Raw genomic sequence first — 21457 nt, 5'->3', positions numbered from 1 at the left:
GAACTATAGGAAAACGTGATTTTCAAAATGTAAAAATGTCAATAAAAATCAATTACACGTGTACTTCAAATTGGTAAGTACGGTGGGCAAATAGTGCCACAAAACACGAAACTTGTTAAATTAGATGAATGAGCAACAACCTTATCAAATACTTTTAATGACAGTCCATGCAATATGAAAGAAGTAAATATATTATTAAAGCCATAAGATATTTAATTAGTGAATATATTTCATTATATTATCTCCCTTAAAGTTGTAATGACTGTCATTATTATCTTACTTCGACAAAAGTCATACATGACATCACTGTTATAATAAAAAAACACTGTATAGAATGCTAAATTGTCCATGACATGAACGCTGGTCTAAAGAAAGTGATATTTTTAGAGTTGTCAACATTCACTTCAAAGACAAAGAAATGCAAAATGTTTCTTATATTCTTACACTTCCTACACAATTGAAAATAAAATATTTATTCTATAATGTAACATTGATGAATATATAAATCGTCTGAAAAGGTCACGCAGAAGGTAAAACATTTGACTGTGAATTAGGTCATCTTGGTTTCGTTCCCAAACGATACAGGCCACTTTTGTTGTGAATCAGATCATGAATTCCTTTCTTCAGTGGCTGTACTCTGTTCTGGTGAATACAAAGCGTGGTTTGAAGGATAATTACCAATTCTACCACCAAAATGATGCACAAATGTGTATTTCAAGCTCACTATCATAAACTGTAGAACAAAACGAGCATTTTACATTCCCTAGTCTTTGTAGTGAACATGTGGAATACAATATTTATTTCCCTTATGGTAATTTTGTAGACAGCTTTTCGTGCAAATAAAATTATAGTCTTCAATAGTATTTCTTATTCATAACGGTGAACCCATATTTGATACATGTTATTATATTAAGTTGATATATAAATCATGTTACACGATAAAGGGAGATAATGAGATGCATTTAGTATTGTCAACGAGGGTTTTCATTTTTAAGTCTTTTATTATATCAGTCTTCATTCATGTTGCTTTGACATTAATTAAAAGTGTCCATAAAGGTTGCTGCTCAGTTAATAAATCTTACTTTTTTCATATTTTGTGGCACTTTTTGCACACCATACTTGCCACTTCGAATAACTGTTATATACATGTAAAATTTGTGTTGAATTTTGGACATTTAGAAAAACAGTATTTTCTATTGTTCTAGTTATTGGATTTAAATCTTGTAAAACATTGTTCATTAGGCTATGGACTAAGTGATATTCTGTTTTATTTTAGCTGAGACAGCTCAGACACTCTTAGTTTGAATGCACGCAAGATGAAGATGTGACAAGTAAGTTTTTCTTTTAATATTATGTCAAATCTTTATGTTTTTTGCATAAAAATGTTCTCTTACATGAGATGTACATGTAAAATGAGTACCATCAAGGGAAGATCTGGAGTTACTGGGAAAAAGTCATTTGTGTTTTTCACCACCCCCACCCACTTTTGGTCGACAGTGGCACCTTAATAGGTAGAGAAATATAGTATTTAGTGTTATTAAACGGATAAGTGAACAATGAAATTTAGTTTTGTATTACATTTTCATAATATTAAGAAACAAAATTCAATTGACTTTTATATTTTATACTCGAAATATATAAGAACAAATTCCACTGGAAATTGATCTATAAATGTATTTAAATTTCGTGCTCCTTTATTATGTAATTATGCCATTGAAATTTCTTTATATAAATCTTTCTCTCTTGCATTTAACTATGCACCAGGATATTATCTAATATTTTCGATTTATTTGCCGTTTATTAAATAACTAATCTTGAGCCTGTATTATCATATTCTATATACTATGTTTACTGTAATGTTATGCTAGTAGTAAGTTAACAGGTAACATTTGTATTGGAATGAAATATATAAACAATAAAGAATAAGTAATAAATAAACAAAAGAAGCTTTTCTAAAAATTTAAAAACTATGAGAAAAATAACAAAATGAAATAAAAACGATAGCTCATGTTTTGAAAATACTCTATTATTTGTATTCTGCATAAAAATAGACTTTAAGTCGAAATATCGATTAGATCGATCCTAATTTAGAAGAGTAAAACAACAGACGATTAGTTTTAAAATATCTGGTATGATCGGTTTAATTTTTTTCACTATTATAAGATTAAGATCGGAGCATTTAAATTGCCGATTTTATAACATTTCAGAATGAATAGGCACAAGTTTTTTACGTTTACAAATATTTTGTTATCTTTCTTTATAGATCGATGTGTGTATAATCAGATAAAAATTAGTTGCATCTGAACGTTTTGAGGCATTTAATAAAGTGGAAATTATTTTCTTTAATAAGTCATATTTCTTCGAATGCTGTTAACGCTGGTTATTTGTTTAAATAAAAAAAGGTGACTACAATTTAGTCGAGAAGTCAAAATTCATAATTGGTACACTATTTTAAATTATTTTATATAACTTATAAACAAGGGATGATCGAGTTGTGCTGTCAAATATTCAGTGTAATGTATAAAAAATACACTCCCATGAATCGGAATATGTCAGCATATTCTCATTAATTTTTATAAAAATATCTTTGAATAAGTGCATACAAAACAAAAGGGTCTCTATTGTCTATTGGCGAATGTCGTTGCTCATTTCATACTGTGGATGACGTTGAATCATTAATGTTTTTAATGGACAGCATGTAAACCAAACGGCTATCTGTTCATACTTTTATTCAAATAAATCTCGCTGCAATGAATTTGTTTTAGAATTACTAAAATGACTGTTCAGTTGTTGTTTATACAATGTTCCTTTTATACCCAGACCATGAATGGACCAGAATTGCGTTTCCTTAATTTTCTTCTTCATTTAAAATAACCAAAGCCATTTCAGGAGAATACGGATTGATTAATATATGTTGTACACGTCATTTATACAATGACTTTTAGACTGTGTGTAAATTGTGTACATCTTAAGCGTTTCAAAATCAATTTATCCGTAAGTCTACTGTTAGTTTTGGTTAAATGAATAAAAAGTTCTGGACATCGGCGATTTTTTTATTCATCTTAAATGTTCCCATTTATCAAGAATTTATCTTTTGACACTTCAATGTGAACTTTTCAAACTTAACTTTTTTATCATAGATATACATGTTGCACATTTTACGTATGTGCACGAAACAAATGCGAATTTCTTCTTTAGGGGTAAGTGATATAAAAGATCTTTATAAAATTTAATTCATTAGTGAAGAAATGTATGGCAATAAAATATGCACATTGATTTTATTTTGCAAGAGCGGCGTTTGTGGTCGTCTGGTTAGGGAAGCTGACTTCAAACACTTGACCATCACCGATTAAAGTTCGAATCCCGTTAGGGACTTTGGATTCTTCCACGTGAGGAAGCTAGCCAACTTGGTTTCGGGTCGTCTCTGTGGTAAAGCTGCCCGTATATGTTGGAGGCATCTGAGGTGTTCTTCCACCATTAACTGGAAAGTATAAAACCAATTTAAAATAACTTTAAGAAATGCCGTGTTTCTATACGCTCCATTAATTCCATTAATATGATCATTTCTATGCTAATGCGATGAACACCGTCTCAGATAAACATTTTGTGCATTTTTACTACATGGAACATATACTTGAAAAAAGAATATAAAATTTGTTTTACTAATTTAGAATTGAATTCCGATGATTCTGTCATCATCAATGTCAAGATGAGTAATACAATGTTTATACTTAGCATGATAAAATATAGCAACACCACCTTTACCAACTCTTCGATTACTTAGTAACATGAGATTTTTATCAGACACAGCGTAACAGATATACATATTGTCAATAGAGTTCAAATAATCTAAATTATAGTTCTTTAACCAATGCTCAGATATACCATAAATGTCAATTTCATGTTTATCAAGGATTTCGGAGAGGTTATGTACTAATTGACATAATACCTGTTGCATTCCAAGTTAAAACATTTATTAATAACAATGCACAAATTAGATTAGGAAATATATTTATTTACACTGGGTATCTATTTACATATACTAGCATTGTCTAAACAGTCATATCTGTTTCTGTGTCCTTGCCTAAAGTTTGTACATGCTTTAGGTTCATCATGGTAGAAGCCTTTATCACAAGTAAAACTATGCTTCTCTGTGTCAGTATGATCGGCAGTCTTATGTGAGCCTAATGTTTATTTGTTTGGGTCGTCAGACCAAACAAATAATGGTAGCGAAATTTCAGACCCTGATATGCTTACTTGCAAATACCGAAAGTAGTCCAAATTCCTCGAAGCGGTTACTTCCCTTTATAAGTACACTAACGCCGAAAAGTTAAGGGGAAATCACTGCGTAAAGGTTGTCAAATGACAGGCGCATTAATTCTCGGGGAATAAAAAATAGTTCCCGATTGGTCGAAGATTTCTAATATTGTGTTATTCTTTACAGATAAACATGCTTATATTACAGTAAGCTCCATGATTTACATCAGTGTTAAACAACAGGTTTACCGTGAAATTACTAAGGGTTACAAACCATAATTTAGAATATCGTGGTTTTCTTCAGGCTGTTATCTAAAAGTTTCACCGTGGTCGAGGGGTTACACGCTCAGTTAGTAAGCGAGAGGTCTGAAGTTCAAAACCCAGTGAAGGCAACTTTTTTTTTAATTGTTTAAGCCAAATTAACATTGAATTGAATATCAGTGTTGCAATTAGCCTTATAGCCAATTTACTACATATATAACAATGGAAACAGCATTGGTGGCACTATACAATATAATTTCACAACCTTCACCTTTCTGACATTCTGAGACCAAAACAAATTCAGCGCCTTTTGTGCTTTGATTTACAAATGATGCCTCGCGGCCAGAATCCCTTTCAATTTGTGATATGTTTTATTAGACTTGATGTTCACCTTTATTACTGCATTTTCCGGTGAACGCTTAGAGGGAAATATACGTATCATCGTTACCTTAGGTCCACTACTTGTAATGTAATTAGTCAATTTAGCGGGATGATTGATGATTTAAACCCCTAGACGAAGAAACTTTCGTTTTGGCATTTGCACTACAAATTCATCTAGATTCTGTTCAACGTTAGCTAGACTATTCTTACCAGTTTCAATCTCTAACCTATAAATATTATACTCTCCTCTTAATGATACATGTATTAACATATAATAAATATAATTTGTTATAGTTAAAAACTATTTTTCTTAGAAAAAATAGACAATTAATTTGATAAGTAATAATATGAAATTGCCTACTAAAATAACAACGACAGTGCAAATTAAGTTTTCAATGAACTTTACGTGAATTTTAAATAAGAAACTAAAGAATCCTTACAAAGGCAAATTTCATCTTCAAGACACGCTCTCACTTATTTAAAATATGATTGTTCTTTTCATAATATCAACATATAGTAAATGTAATTTATGATAATTCATAACTTATTTTCTTGATTATAGTTTACCACTTACTTTCTTAAAAGAAAATATAAAAAATGCATACTTGAATTAAGATAAAGGGCGAATTAAGTCTTCAATGATTAATAGGTGATTATTAATAAGAACTAAGAAGTCCGTACAAGGGCGAATTTCATCTTCTTCATACGCTCTCATCAAAAAATAAAATTGTCCTCTTTGTGAAATAAACATATACTTAAGATAAATTTTAAAGCAATTCTAAACAAAACAAAACTATTTAAGAATCCTTTTATTAGTATTGATATGAAATAACCTACTTAAATTACCATTTCAGTGCTAATTATGTTTTCAATGATTATAAGGTGAATTTTAATGAGACACTATGAATTCCGTACAAGGGCGAATTTCGCCTTTAAAAAATTTGATTGTCTTTTTTATAATATTAACATGTAGTAAATATAATTTTATGATAAGATAAAACTTATTGTCTTAAACAAAACTATAAAAAACGTCATTATATTAATTAATATTTGAATTGGCATACTTAACTTACGACGTAAAAATGAATTAAGTTTTCAATGATCATAAGATGAAAATTCATAAGAAACTAAGAATTATGTACAGAGACGATTTTTATTCTCTAAGTACTTTCTCATTTATAAAAGATTGTAATCTTCATTATATTAACATATGAAAAATTAAATTTTATGATAGTTAAAAACTAATTTACTTTCATAAAAAGAATATAAAAAACATGTTAGTTATCATATGAAATAGTATACTTAAAAAAGATGAACGTGCAAAATAAATCTGCAATGATCGATTATTAAGTGAATGTTTATAAGAAACTAAGAATTCCTCACAAGTGCGAATTTCATTTTCTAGATACTCTCTTATCTATAAAAACTAGATTTTCCACTTTATAATATTAACATGTAATAAATATAATTTCATGATAGTTTAAAACTTATTTTCTTGAACGAAATATATTTAAAGTCATGATATAAGTAAATATATGAAATTGCACACTTAAATTACGAGGAAAGGGCGAACTAAGTTTTCAATGTTGATTAGGTAAATAAGAAACTAAGAATTCTGAACAAGGGCGGGTTTCATCCTCTTGATACTTTAAAGATTGTCTTTTTATAATATTTACGTATAGTATAAATAATTTCATTATAGTTCAAAAACTAATTTTCTTAGACGAATGTAAAAAATTCATTTTATGTGTAATAATATGAAATTGTGAATTTAAATTTCGACAAAAGTACAAATTCAGTCTGCAATGATTATTAGATGAATTTTCATAAGAAACTATGATACTCTCTAATCTATAGATATGAGATTCTCCTCTTAATTATACATGTATTAACAAATAGTAACTGCAATTTTGTGATAGTTGAAAACTTTTTTTCTTAAAGAAAAAAGACAGATTATTTTATTAGTTATTATACAAAATTACCTACTTATATTACAATTAAAGTGCATATTAAGTTTTCAATGAATATTATATGAATTTAAATAAGAAACTAAGAATTCCATACAAGGGCACATTTCGCTCTCACTTATTTAAAATATGATTGTTCATTTCATGATATTAACATATAGTTAATGTAATTTAATGATAACTCAAAACTAATTTTCTTGAAAGAAAATATTAAAAAAAAATCATTATCTGAGTAAATATTTAAAATTGCACACTTAACAAAAGAGCTTATTAAAATTTCAATGATTATAAGGTTAATTTTAATTAAAAAAAACCCTAAGATTTCCGTATTAGGGCGAATGCATATTTGAATGACGATGAAAGGGCGAATTAAGTCTTCAATTATAAATAGATGAACATTAATAAGAAACTAAGAATTGCGTACAAGGGTGAATTTCGTCATTTAGATATGCTTTTTATTGATACGAATAAATTTGTACTCTTTATATTATTGAGATATAGCATATATAATTTTGTGATAGTTCAAAACTAATTTTCTAAAAAAACATTTGGTTAGTAATTATATGAAATTGCCTAAAAATGTTACAACAAAAGTGCAAATTAAGATTGCAATGGACATAATGTGAATTTTAATAAGAAACTAAGAATTCCGTACAAGGGCGAATTACATAATATAAATACTCTCTGACTTATTATAAAATATGATTATTCTTCCCATAATATTAACATATACTAAATGTGATTTTATGATAATTTAAAACTAGTTTTCTTATACAAAGAAATGAAACAATTCATTGTATAAGTAAAAACATTAAATTGCATACTTAGATCACGATGAAAGAGCGAATAAAGTCTTCAATGAATATAAGTAGAATTTTAATACGAAACTAAAAATTCCGTACAAGGGCGAATTTTATCTTCGAAATACTCTCTCATCTATTACAAAAAGAGTGTCATCTTTAAAATTTACCATATGATAAATATAAATTTATGCTAGTTCATTAGTAATTTTAATAAAAAAAAAAATATTTAAAAATTATTGTATTAGTATTTATATGAAATTGCTTACTTAAATATAGACTTGGAAATATATTTGAACATGTTTTGATATGATCACCTTACTAAAGACATAGTGCAATATCTTGTTATTGTGAAGTCAATTCTGAGATACGTGAACATTTGTGGGAGTTAGTAATAGACATTCATGGTTACAAGCAGTAAATGTACTTCCTCCTGTTAACCCCTTCTGAAAAGTGCGATTTTTTTTGCCAAGGTTATCTAATGGCAATTGAATGCGACATGTTTAAACGTACTCGGTATAGTAAGTTGTTTAATAGCTAGAGAAATATAGTATTTAGTGTTATTAAACGGATAAGTGAACAATGAAATTTAGTTTTGTATTACATTTTCATAATATAAAGAAACAAAATTCAATTGACTGTTATATTTTATACTCGAAATATATAAGAACAAATTCCACTGGAAATTGATCTATAAATGTATTTAAATTTCGTGCTCCTGATCTATGTAATTATGCCATTGAAATTTATTTATACGAGTATAAAACTTTCTCACTTGCATTTAACTGTGCACCAGGATATTATCTAATATTTTCGATTTATTTGCCGTTTATTAAATAACTAATCTTGAGCCTGTATTATCATATTCAATATACTTTGTTTACTGTAATGTTATGCTAGTAGTAAGTTAACAGGTAACATTTGTATTGGAATGAAATATATAAACAATAAAGAATAAGTAATAAATAAACAAAAGAAGCTTTTCTCAAAATTTAAAAACTATGAGAAAAATAACAAAATGAAATAAAAAACGATAACTCATGTTTTGAAAATACTCTATTATTTGTATTCTGCATAAAAATAGACTTAAAGTCGAAATATCGATTACATCGATCCTAATTTAGAAGAGTAAAACAACAGACGATTAGTTTTAAAATATATGGTATGATCGGTTTAATTTTTTTCACTATTATAAGATTAAGATCGGAGCATTTAAATTGCCAATTTTATAACATTTCAGAATGCATAGGCACAAGTATTTTCTTTATAGTTCGATGTGTGTATAATCAGATAAAAATTAGTTGCATCTGAACGTTTTGAGGCATTTAATAAAGTGGAAATTATTTTCTTTAATAAGTCATATTTCTTCGAATGCTGTTAACGCTGGTTATTTGTTTGAATAAAAAAAGGTGACTACAATTTAGTCGAGAAGTCAAAATTCATAATTGGTACACTATTTTAAATTATTTTATATAACTTATAAACAAGGGATGATCGAGTTGTGCTGTCAAATATTCAGTGTAATGTATAAAAAATACACTCCCATGAATCGGAATATGTCAGCATATTCTCATTAATTTTTATAAAAATATCTTTGAATAAGTGCATACAAAACAAAAGGGTCTCTATTGTCTATTGGCGAATGTCGTTGCTCATTTCATACTGTGGATGACGTTGAATCATTAATGTTTTTAATGGACAGCATGTAAACCAAACGGCTATCTGTTCATACTTTTATTCAAATAAATCTCGCTGCAATGAATTTGTTTTAGAATTACTAAAATGACTGTTCAGTTATTGTTTATACAATGTTCCTTTTATACCCAGACCATGAAAGGACCAGAATTGCGTTTCCTTAATTCTCTTCTTCATTTAAAATAACCGAAGCCATTTCAGGAGAATACGGATTGATTAATATATGTTGTACACATGTCATTTATACAATGACTTTTAGACTGTGTGTAAATTGTGGGAGACACAGGCAAAATTTTCATTTCGTCGTTTTAAATTTTTTCATTCATTATTATGGAAGTGTCCTCAAACTGAATACACTTGGCAGTCACAGGAACAAACCTTTTCTCATTATAAAGAATAAAACGGTAGTTTTCTAACCTGACCCACGCGGGTCAGGTTAGAGCGTTAGGATTTCACAAAAGTTGTCATAGTGAACTCTGGAAACGTTTAAGATCATGTCAAATGAATGTGTTAGACTTGTTTCAATCATACAATATTCACAATATCTGTTATTTTTGTTCAAGTCATATGACTAGTTTTAAAACTATTCGGTGATTTTGTCGGTGTCTAAAGTTCGTTCAACATATGTAGATATATTTACGCTTCAAACCAATAATATATAGAATTTATACAAAAATACATGCTCGGACTTTCTATAAAATGTCATTTTAGCGTGATTTTAGTTCATATATCATTTTGATATTTTTTTACATTAATTTGCCTGAGTATCCCTTTAAGCGTTTCAAAATCAATTTATCCGTAAGTCTACTGTTAGTTTTGGTTAAATGAATAAAAAGTTCTGGACATCGGCGATGTTTTTTTTTCATTCATCTTAAATGTTCCCATTTATCAAGAATTTATCTTTTGACACTTCAATGTGAACTTTTCAAACTTAACTTTTTTATCACAGATATACATGTTGCACATTTTACGTATGTGCGCGAAACAAATGCGAATTTCTTCTTTAGGGGTAAGTGATATAAAAGATCTTTATAAAATTTAATTCATTAGTGAAGAAATGTATGGCAATAAAATATGCACATTGATTTTATTTTGCAAGAGCGGCGTTTGTGGTCGTCTGGTTAGGGAAGCTGACTTCAAACACTTGGCCATCACCGATTAAAGTTCGAATCCCGTTAGGGACTTTGGATTCTTCCACGTTAGGAAGCTAGCCAACTTGGTTTCGGGTCGTCTCTGTGGTAAAGCTGCCCGTATATATTGGAGACATCTGAAGTGTTCTTCAACCATTTTAACTGGAAAGTATAAAACCAATTTAAAGTTACTTTAAGAAATGCCGTGATTCTATACGCTCCATTAATTTCATTAATATGATCATTTCTATGCTAATGCGATGAACACCGTCTCAAATAAACATTATTTGCATTTGTTTTCAATTGACTTAAAAAAAAATCAAAACATTAACAGAATTACATTCTTGCTATATTAGTTAAAATCAGGCTTTCATCATGATATACAGAGTATATAGGATTATATGTGTACTCGCCTCGGATATGATTTTTCTCATATATACATCGCCGTATATCCAATTAATAACTTGCACATATATTACTATCCAAAAAAGTATTTCATAACAATTTAAAATACTTAAATAAAACACTTTATTCGTCAATAACGTTAAGCTTTTTACACTTTTAACTTATTTTATTATTTTCTTATATTTCTATATCAAAATGAATGAAAATAAAAAGAAAAGGTCATTTCAAAATGCGTTCATCAGAATATTGTTGTTTTTTTTTGTCTAGGTGAGGTCGGTATTTCAGCGTAAATGTGTTAAAAATGACCTGCTTGCCTATATAAACACTTATCAAAAAGAATACAAATTTCCCGCTTTTTAATCATTTTTACCCCTAAGTCTGTTCATAAGAATTTTTCTATTTATAACTAACATTAACTGCGGTATTGATGTTGTTGCTTCGGAGTTCAACTTCCGTTCTAATTATCGTTTTTGAAAGTTTTAGACAGGCCAAAAATATATGTGTTTAATATCTTTCTTAAAAAAGAAAATGTTTGCAAAAAAATTCACAGGTATAAACTAAACAAAAATATGTTTCCTGTAAATAGGTCATTTGCGATATATATTTGGGGTAAATTATAAAAAATCGACAAAATATCAAAATTCGCCGTAATGGGTAGTTTAGAACTACACATATAATCTCGATCTTTGAAAATTCGTGAAAAATAGAAGATATGAATTAATCTTGGATTTTCTTTTTTAGTTTGACAAAATTATGCACAGACAATCAATTTCTGTAATAAAAATTAGATTTGACTCGTTAAATTACCTGTAATTAATCAATTAACATTAGGTAGCGTGCGCCTTAATGCTGTGATTCTCCCTAATGGGTAAAAATGCACTATTTTCCTGCGCCTAACTGTTGTGGACGTATAAATATATATATATATATATATATATATATATATATATATATATATATATATATATATATATATATACACACACACATTTATATAAATAGCAAAGTTACAGTCAGTTACTGCCAAAACAATGAAAATTTCAATAATTTGACCTTCAAAGACAATGTCATTAATGAGTGAAGGTCAAGGTCTTTCGGTATATTTTTAACAGTTATCTTTGAAGATTATTATGTTCAAGTTTGAAGACAATCCATTCAAAAATAACAAAGTTACAGCCAATAATAGCCAAAAAAATTAAAATTTCAATAATTTGACCTTCAAAGTCAAGGTCATTGATGAGTGAAGGTCAAGGTCTGACTGGTTATTTTTAAGGGATATCCTTAAAGATTATCATGTTCAAGTTTGAAGACAATCCATTCAAAAATAACAAAGTTACAGCCAATAACAGCATGAACAAGCAAAAATTGGACTTTTAACCTTGAAGGTCAAGGTCATTTATGGATGAAGGTCAAGGTTAGTGTGGTCTACTGAAAGGTCTTGTCCCAAGGGTTGTTGTGGCCAAGTATGAAGACAATACACCAAGAAATAAAAAAATTATGATCCAGGTACAAGTTTTCGGACGGCAACGGCAACGGCAACGGCAATGGCAACGGCAACGGCAACGGCAACGGCAACGCCGACCTGACTATAACAATACCTCTACTTTTTTTTTCAAAAAAAAAAAAGTCGAGCTAAAAAAAATGAGAGTTCGTCGCGCACAATTCGTTTGTAAAATTTAATATTTTGTTTCAAACATGTGAACATTACATTTAATTGTATAGAAATTTGAGAAAACGAAAATAGATATTTGTAATCTAACTTTTCAAGAAATGTGATTTTGAAATACTTTTACGAACTTCATTATGCAATCATTTTTGATAATCTTGTATATCAATTAGAATAAAGTAAAAGTAAGTTTCTTCTGTGATAACATTTTAATTTGATTACACTTTTTAATTTTCAATGAAAAATATTCTGCATTTCCATTCGTTGGTATATTTGTGTCGTTTCACTCAAACGACATTTGCTTTCATTTGTTGCTACCATAAATGATTCTTACATGATTTGCAACTAGTGCAGGTAAATAGTTTTTTTTTACTTTTTTACATTTCTTTTGTTACTAAAGGATTTAGTATTGTTTAAAATACATAAGTGTTTAATCTGTTACGTTGATATGTTACGCTAAGAAATACTTATATTTAAAATTTCTTTTTATTTAAAAGATAACAAAATTGAAACATGAAATAAAAAAAGGATATTTGTTTAGTTCAGTGTAAGATCGGAATATATTTCACCGAGTGAGCACCAAAAGGTATATTTCACGAGTGGCGCAGCCACGAGTGAAATATGAACTTTTGGTGTTCACAAGGTGAAATATATTTCAATCTTACACTAAACTAAACAAATTTTCTTTTTTATTATATGCAAAGAAACGTTTTAAAAAGACATTTAACCTAAAACTGAATGAAAAGCGCGCCAAATAATAATACAACGTGACGTCATTTACGACGTCACGTCATTAAGTTGGTACCCAGTACTGTGCACGCTGGTATTTCACTGAAACAACGTAAGGGGCTTAAATTCAAAACAGTGAAATTATCAAAGTGGTAATTTCACTGTTTCAAACAGTGAAATTACCAGTTTTATTTCACCGATATATTTCTATAAACCACCGAAAAGCATGTAATAAATGAAATTATTTTCACAAATGATGTATAACAGAAATATATTACTCGGTCCTAACTAGCATCAGTGCTCTGGCTTAAATATGTCTAAGTTGTAAGCTTGCTTGGAATAAGAATATAGTGTGAAACAGACTTGCGTATATATGCAAAGCATATGTAGCTTGAATATCGACCAGACAAACATCTCTGTTTGTACGTAGTCCAAGTTCTAATGATAATCAAAATTCAATTAGATGACTTGTGAACTGTTGTTTAGTCAATACATTTCTACAAATTAATACCAAATATGCCAATTTTTTTTTTTTACAAAAGTATACATTATTTCCGTGTAACCAAGTACATATTTTTGTTTGCATCTGTGTATATGTTTATACTAAAAGAGGAAATGAAATAAAAGGTTCACTAATTTTTGTTCGTTGTGAAAGGATAGAACTAGGAAAATTATTTCATCTTTTTAACATTACTCTGGGATTATATATAGCGTATATTTATCAAAATTATGTTAAACATTGAAACACCATGCACGTTGAACCAGTTGCCAATTAGAGACAATTAAGACATAGTCTTAATGTTGTTATTTTTGGACTATTATAACATGAATTTACAATCTGTTAGAGCGGTGAACATTTTATATTATAGAAAATAGAAACACAAATTTAAGACAGCAACAACTACTAAAGTCAACACACCGCTATATTCTGGTAACAATTGTGATTGATATAGAACCTTAAAATCGTGCATTTTGATTAAAAAAAAGGAAATAGCCAAATATATCTGTTGTTAGTCAAAGCTATAAAGATGTGTTTATTTGTTTGTTTGTTTGATTAGGTTTTACGTCACACCGACAGAAAGATGTGTTTACACATGATAAAAACACTATAATTGTAAATAAAGACAATGCAATAGAAAATGAATTAATGGTACTTAATAGCATAATAATGATATAATGTCATTAGACAATCACTTTTTCCGATAATAGACTTAAACTTCCATATTACATACTGAATATTTGAAAATAAGTTGTGTATATGGTATACACTAGGAACACCTATCTATCCATATTTTACCACTTATGATACTGAATAAAATTTAATATGAAGTGTTTATACATTCCACCAGGATTTACCCATTCCTACAACATGTTCAGTTTGTGACATTTGACCACAACAAGACAATCAAAATTGTTTGAATAATATCTCTTCACTCTCCTCTCTCTCCATTTGTTTCTTGAATCAAAATGTAGATTATAGACAATGATGATTGTTTTAAGCATGGTTTTTAATTCATGTTTACATTACTTAATCATTCACTGCAACATATTTAAACACAGCCGCAAGGAGCAAAATCAAAAGAAGCAGAATGCGTACATGAGAATTTTTACAACATCAATAAGCCAGTGTATTTGATCTAGATCTTGTGACTGATCTTGATTTTTGAGCAATGGACGATAACCTTGCTGGCAGCAATCGTCTAAAAAACTATCGAGGACAGATCAAGTCCATTTAAAACCAAACTAACAAGCGAAATTGCTGACCAACAACTGATCACAGTATCAGCTACATTGGTTATTCTGCATTTTATATGATTCGGGGTTATCTCAATTGTTTACGAATTTCATCATAAGTAGATATTGCTTTAATCGTGAATCACTGATAAAAATATTCATATCTGTATTCAGGCATTTTTCTCACTTTAAACAACATGCAAAAAAAATCGTTAAAAAAAACAACACAAAAATAACGAAACGACATTCATTCTCGATTTTAGATATTTTGTAGAATTTGTAAAACTGTTAGAAACTTTTTGCAATACTTAGATATAAATTATTATTACAAGACTCAGTTTCCATAATATTAAATTTTCCGTTTATGTGACAGTATTTTGGATGCTCTGTAACTGTATTATGTCTTGATTATACGGAGTTTACTGACTTGGGCGTCGGCGTCTATATTTCCGGTTATTATTAAGCATTAAAGTTTTAACTTCTAAACAAATTTACTTCAAACTTCAAATATCATCACCCGCATCATATTTAATGAGATTCATCAGTGTTTTAATTTTGATTATTATCTAACAAATAAATGTACCTTAACATCACCATCATTCACATTATGAACTCGTTTCAGCAGTTTTAATTATTTCCCCCTTTCAGTAATAGTTTTACTTAAATTATATTTAAAAATATAAATTTAACCATTATATTTTCTGACTAGCGTTAAACATTTTTATGAAACATGTTCAAATTGTCTGAATAACCCTTTAGTCTTTTTTTCTGATTTGGTACGAAAGACCTCATCTCATAAAACATACCAAAAGACAGCTGTCAGTAGATTAACATAAACGTTTGCGTTTACGAGAACTTTTACAGCGATATTTGACATGTGTGTCTAATTTTTGCTTATTTTTTTACATTAATCTTAGACCTACGTGCCTTGAACGATCTATCGTCAATTGTCTTTAAGCTTTTGGGTTGTATATTAAATTTTGTATTATATTACTTACATATTGGTGCCTCGAACGAGATGGTTTCTCTTCCTGAAATCACAGATGAAATGAATCTTAAATTTTGTGGTCACACAAATCACAGATCGTTTTTTCTCGCTTCATTCGTGCTGTTACATTTAGAAAAAAAGATGCAAAAATGTACAGACTCGTTATTTGTCTTAGACCAAATAACTGGAGAGAGTTGAAAAGTGATTTAGATGACGTCCTCAGATACGAGAAATTTTATAGCGATATTTAACTTGCGTGTCTATGTTTTGCCTAGCTTGTTTCTTTCATTGATCTCTTTAATACAATCATGGAAAGATGTTTCGTCTACTGTCTCAATATTTGGTACCTTAGCTGCAGATTTTGAGATACTTTATATTACTTACACATTGGCTCCTCGATTCTGAACGAGATGGTTCCTCATCCTGAAAACACAGATGAAATAAATCCTAAAAAATTGTTAAAAGTGAAAACCTAGAACGATGTGGTCACACAAATCACAGATCATGTTTTTCTTTTCTTCACATTTATGCTGTTACATATTGAAGAAAAGATGTAAAAATGAACTTGTCAATGGATTGTAAGATAGTACAAAAAGGAATTAAGTCACTTCTGTATCCCCCAATCAATGCTAAGAAGAGGTTAAAGATGGAACTGTTAACACATAATACAAACACTATCATTGTATAACAACAATATTAAATGGAAATGAAACAATAGTACTTTAATATTAAAAAACATCTACTGGAAATAATGTTATTCCATTATTATCCCCCGCCGAAAAGGCGGCGGGGGATATAGTAATAGTCTCCGTCCGTCCGTCCGTCCGTCCGCACTCACAGGACAGTAATTATGTGGCTAGAGGGACAATTGGTAACTGTTCTTTCTCTTTGATGTCATTCATTCCGTAATGCTTTTATGTGGCTATTTTCTTTTGTGTGGCTAAAAAGAACAATAGGGAGAACAATAGAGTAGCCACATTATTACTCTCCTGTTAGAACTTCCGTCCGACCTTCCGTCCTTCCGTCTGTCCTTCCGTCCGACATTTTTGTCCGGAGCATATCTCTAAATGTATTTGAGTTATCAACTTGAAACTTCATAGGTGGATAGACCTCATTGAGGAGGAGTACAGTGCATAAGAATGATAACTCTACCCTGCATAATTTTTGAGTTATTGCCCTTTGTTATTTTTCAAAATTGATGTTTGTCCAGAGCATAACTCAAAAAGCCTATGAGATATCAACATGAAACTTCATAGGTACATAGATCTCACTCAGGAGGTGTGCAGTGCACAAGAATGATAACTCTACATTTCATAATTTTTGAGTTATTGCCCTTTGTTATTTTTCATACTTAATTTTCACCTGAGTGGAGCATAACTCAAAAAGTGTTTGAGATATCAACATGAAATGTCATAGGTGGATAGATCTTATTGAGGAGGAATGCTGTGCGCAAGAATGATAACTCTTCCCTGTACATTTTTTGAGTTATTGCCCTTTGTTCTTTTTCATGCTATTTTGTCCTGAGCTTATCTCAAAAAGTATTTGAGGTATCAACTTGAAACTTCATAGCTGGATGGATCTCATTGAGGAGGAGTGCAGTGCACAAGAATGATAACTCTACCCTGCATAATTTTTTAGTTATTGCCCTTTGTTATTTTTCAAAATTGATTTTTGTCCAGAGCATAACTCAAAAAGCCTATGAGATATCAACATGAAACTTCATAGGTGCATAGATCTCACTCAGGAGGTGTGCAGTGCACAAGAATAATAACTCTACCTTTCATAATTTTTGAGTTATTGCCCTTTATTATTTTTCATACTTAGTTTTTCACCTGAGTGGAGCATAACTCAAAAAGTGTTTGAGATATCAACATGAAATGTCATAGGTGGATAGATCTTATTGAGGAGGAATGCTGTGCGCAAGAATGATAACTCTTCCCTATACAATTTTTGAGTTATTGCCCTTTGTTCTTTTTCATGCTATTTTGTCCTGAGCTTATCTCAAAAAGTATTTGAGGTATCAACTTGAAACTTCATAGCTGGATGGATCTCATTGAGGAGGAGTGCAGTGCACAAGAATGATAACTCTACCCTGCATATTTTTTTAGTTATTGCCCATTGTTATTTTTCAAAATTAATTTTTGTCCAGAGCATAACTCAAAAAGCCTTTGTGATATCAACATGAAACTTCATAGGTGCATAGATCTCACTCAGGAGGTGTGCAGTGCACAAGAATGATAACTCTACCTTTCATAATTTTTGAGTTATTGCCCTTTGTTATTTTTCATACCTAATTTTTCACCCGAGTGGAGCATAACTCAAAAGTGTTTGTGATGTCAACATTAAATGTAATAGGTGGATAGATATTATTAAGGAGGAATGCTGTGCGCAAGAATGATAACTCTTCCCTATACAATTTTTGAGTTATTCCTCTTTGTTCTTTTTCATAATATTTTGTCCGGAGCTTATCTCAAAAAGTATTTGAGGTATTAACTTGAAACTTCATAGCTGGATGGATCTCATTGAGGAGGAGTGCAGTGCTCACGAACGATAACTCTACCCTGCATAATTGTTTAGTTATTGCCCTTTGTTATTTTTCAAAATTAATTTTTGTCCAGAGCATAACTCAAAAGGCCTTTGAGATATCAATATGAAACTTCATAGGTGCATAGATCTAACTCAGGAGGTTTGCAGTGCACAAGAATGATAACTCTACCTTATATAATTTTTGAGTTATTGCCCTTTGTTATTTTTCATACTTAATTTTTCAATTCAATTTTTTTCTTAAAAGTATTTGAGGTATCAACTTGAAACTTCATAGGTGGATAGATTTTACTGAGGAGGGATGCAGCACACAAGAATGATAACCCACCCTGCATTATTTTTCAGTAATTGCCCTTTGTTATTTTCAGCCATCAGTATTCACATAGGTTTCAAATCTGTAATCACTATAGCCATCAGTTTTCATTACCAAAAGACCTTAAAATGGAGTTATTCTGCTCTACTACATATACATTCTTCCAATGAGCAAACACATTCGGCAGGGGATGGCCATGTTGACATGGCTCTTGTATAACTTACTATTCTTTCCAAATAAAGATTTTAATTTCCATAAAATGCACTGTATATTTGAAAATAAGTTGTGTAAAACATCTACACAAGTTTGATTTGATAAAGTCGTTTATAATAATTTACGTTTTGTTTAACTGAATATCTTTATTACGAGAAGTTGGTATCAACAACATTTTTTTCCACAGGATTTATACATTCCAGATAAACATACAAAAGTACAGATTCGTAACTATGTGTCACATTTGTAGTATGACATTTTCACAAATTATCATAGACGCCATACTTCTAAGTTAACAACTAAGTCTAACAGCAGAACTGGTGAAATTGTTCGTCGATTGTGCCAAATATTGTTAAATCTAAGCAACCAGTTTGAATCAAAGTCGAACTATAATAAGTACGTTTTAACTACCATATTCTATAATTAATATGCAAGTAATATTATTTATCCATTTGTATCAAAAGAAATTATTAATTTCAAGTAATTTTAATTGTTCTCGAATTTTTGTGAAATAGAATTGCCTTAATCATGAATCACCGATGAAATATTCATATATGAATCATATATTTTCTATTCATGCATTTTATCTCACATTAAACTACATTTAAATAAAAATATCGCTTTAAATAACAAAACTAACCAAATGACATTCATTTTCATTTTCAGATATCTTGTAGAATTTGTTGAACTTAAAAAAACAAACTTTTGTAATACTAAGATAAACATTATCATTTCGTAACTCAGTTTACATATTAGTGAATTTACTTTTTATGTGATTATCTGTAAGGTTTTATTGCTGTTTCTTGCATAGCAGACTGGCGTTTCCGTGTGTTTTACCCATGCCGGAAATTTCATCTGGCATGGGGGTGCCAGATGAGTCGCGTGCTGTACAATGACACGCTTAAGATGACGTCATTTTACCGTTATGAATGAAGTTGCAATTTCATACGCTGTTGTAAGAAAATAGTTACCGCTGTAATGATATTAATTTCCCTTGAAAACAAAGATACAGAATTTAAAATATAATGGAATATTGTAGAATATGCAAGAAAAAATACCTGGCATATGTTATTATCCGTTTTAAAATTTCAATACTATTTGTTAAGATGCTATGTAACAATATTATATATTGACTATACGGAGTTCATTCATGTGGACGTCGGCGTTCAGATTTTCGATTATTTAACATAAAATTTTAAACCTTTAAACAAATTAACTTCAAAATTGAAATATCATCATCGCCCACATCATATATAGTGAGATTCATAAGTATCCATATTTTGAGAATTATCTTCTCTTATCTTGCTATTATTTGTTACTATACTTTTTCATTTCTATATTACAAATTCCATAAAAATGCAAATATATGTACCTCATGTAACATCATCATCATTATGTACCTGTGCCAGGAGTTTTAAGAACCTTTCGCCTTCAAAGTAAGAAATATTCTTAGAATATATCTAAAATTATTAATTTAACACGAATGTCTTTTGACAAGAAATGTAACAAGAGTGTTATAACTCTCAATAAGCTTGTTTCTTACATAAAATCCTGGAACGAGATATCGTCAATTGTCTCATAATTTGATACCTCAATTGAAGATTTTGAGAAGCATCTTTAGAAAGATATTTCATATTACTTACTTTGGTTTTTATCCTAGCTGAACGAGATTTTTTCGAGTTCTGAAAACACAGATATAATAAATCTTAAAATATTGTTAAAATTAAAGATCTAGTACGATGTGGTCACACAAATCATAGATCATGTTTCATATCTGAATATTTTTTGTGTGTTTCATTTATGCTGTAACATGTTGAAAAGAAGATGTTAAAATATACTTGCTAATGTAAAAATATAGGTAACTTCTGTATCAACCGATCAAAACTATAAGAAGAGGTTAAAAGTGGAACTGTTTACATAAAATACAAACACTAGCATTGTATATGAACGAAATAAAAAAGAAAATGAAATAATAGTACTTCAATATCAATAACATCTACTTGAAGTAATGTTATGTCATAAACCAAAATGGCCTTCTATATTTTACAATGTATATTTTAAAACAAGTTGTGTCTGATATACACAAGTTTGATTTAATAATGTCGTTTCAATTTGATATTTGGAATATCCTTCTACCAATAATTTACGATTTATTTACTGGATCATTTGATAATGAGATGTTGATATGAAATTTATTTTCATTCAGGATTTCGTAACTGTATTATATCTCGAATATACGAAGTTTACTCACTGGTTCGTCAGCGATAAGATTGCCGATTACTTAAAATTTTTAACTTGTAAAAAAGATTAACTTCGAACTTCAGATACCATCACCTGCATCATATATAATGAGATTCATTATTTTTAGAATTAT

The 21457-nt window shown here is 29.5% G+C and overlaps 1 long non-coding RNA gene across 1 annotated transcript; it reads right to left on the bottom strand.

Moving 5' to 3' along the window:
• Positions 1 to 15986: 15986 nt before the first annotated feature.
• LOC132715705 (uncharacterized) lies at positions 15987 to 20862 on the bottom strand. The gene is made up of 3 exons (XR_009623716.1): positions 20727 to 20862; positions 16398 to 16436; positions 15987 to 16056 (listed from the first exon to the last, which is right to left on the bottom strand). It is a non-coding gene; the product is annotated as an uncharacterized LOC132715705 (long non-coding RNA).
• Positions 20863 to 21457: the final 595 nt, after the last annotated feature.

The sequence above is a fragment of the Ruditapes philippinarum genome, unplaced genomic scaffold (genome assembly GCF_026571515.1).
Source record: "Ruditapes philippinarum isolate M1 unplaced genomic scaffold, ASM2657151v2 ctg719_1_1_1_1, whole genome shotgun sequence".
Classification (NCBI taxonomy): domain Eukaryota; kingdom Metazoa; phylum Mollusca; class Bivalvia; order Venerida; family Veneridae; genus Ruditapes; species Ruditapes philippinarum.
Note: the sequence above shows the minus strand (reverse complement) of the source record. Positions and strands in the feature narration are given on the sequence as shown.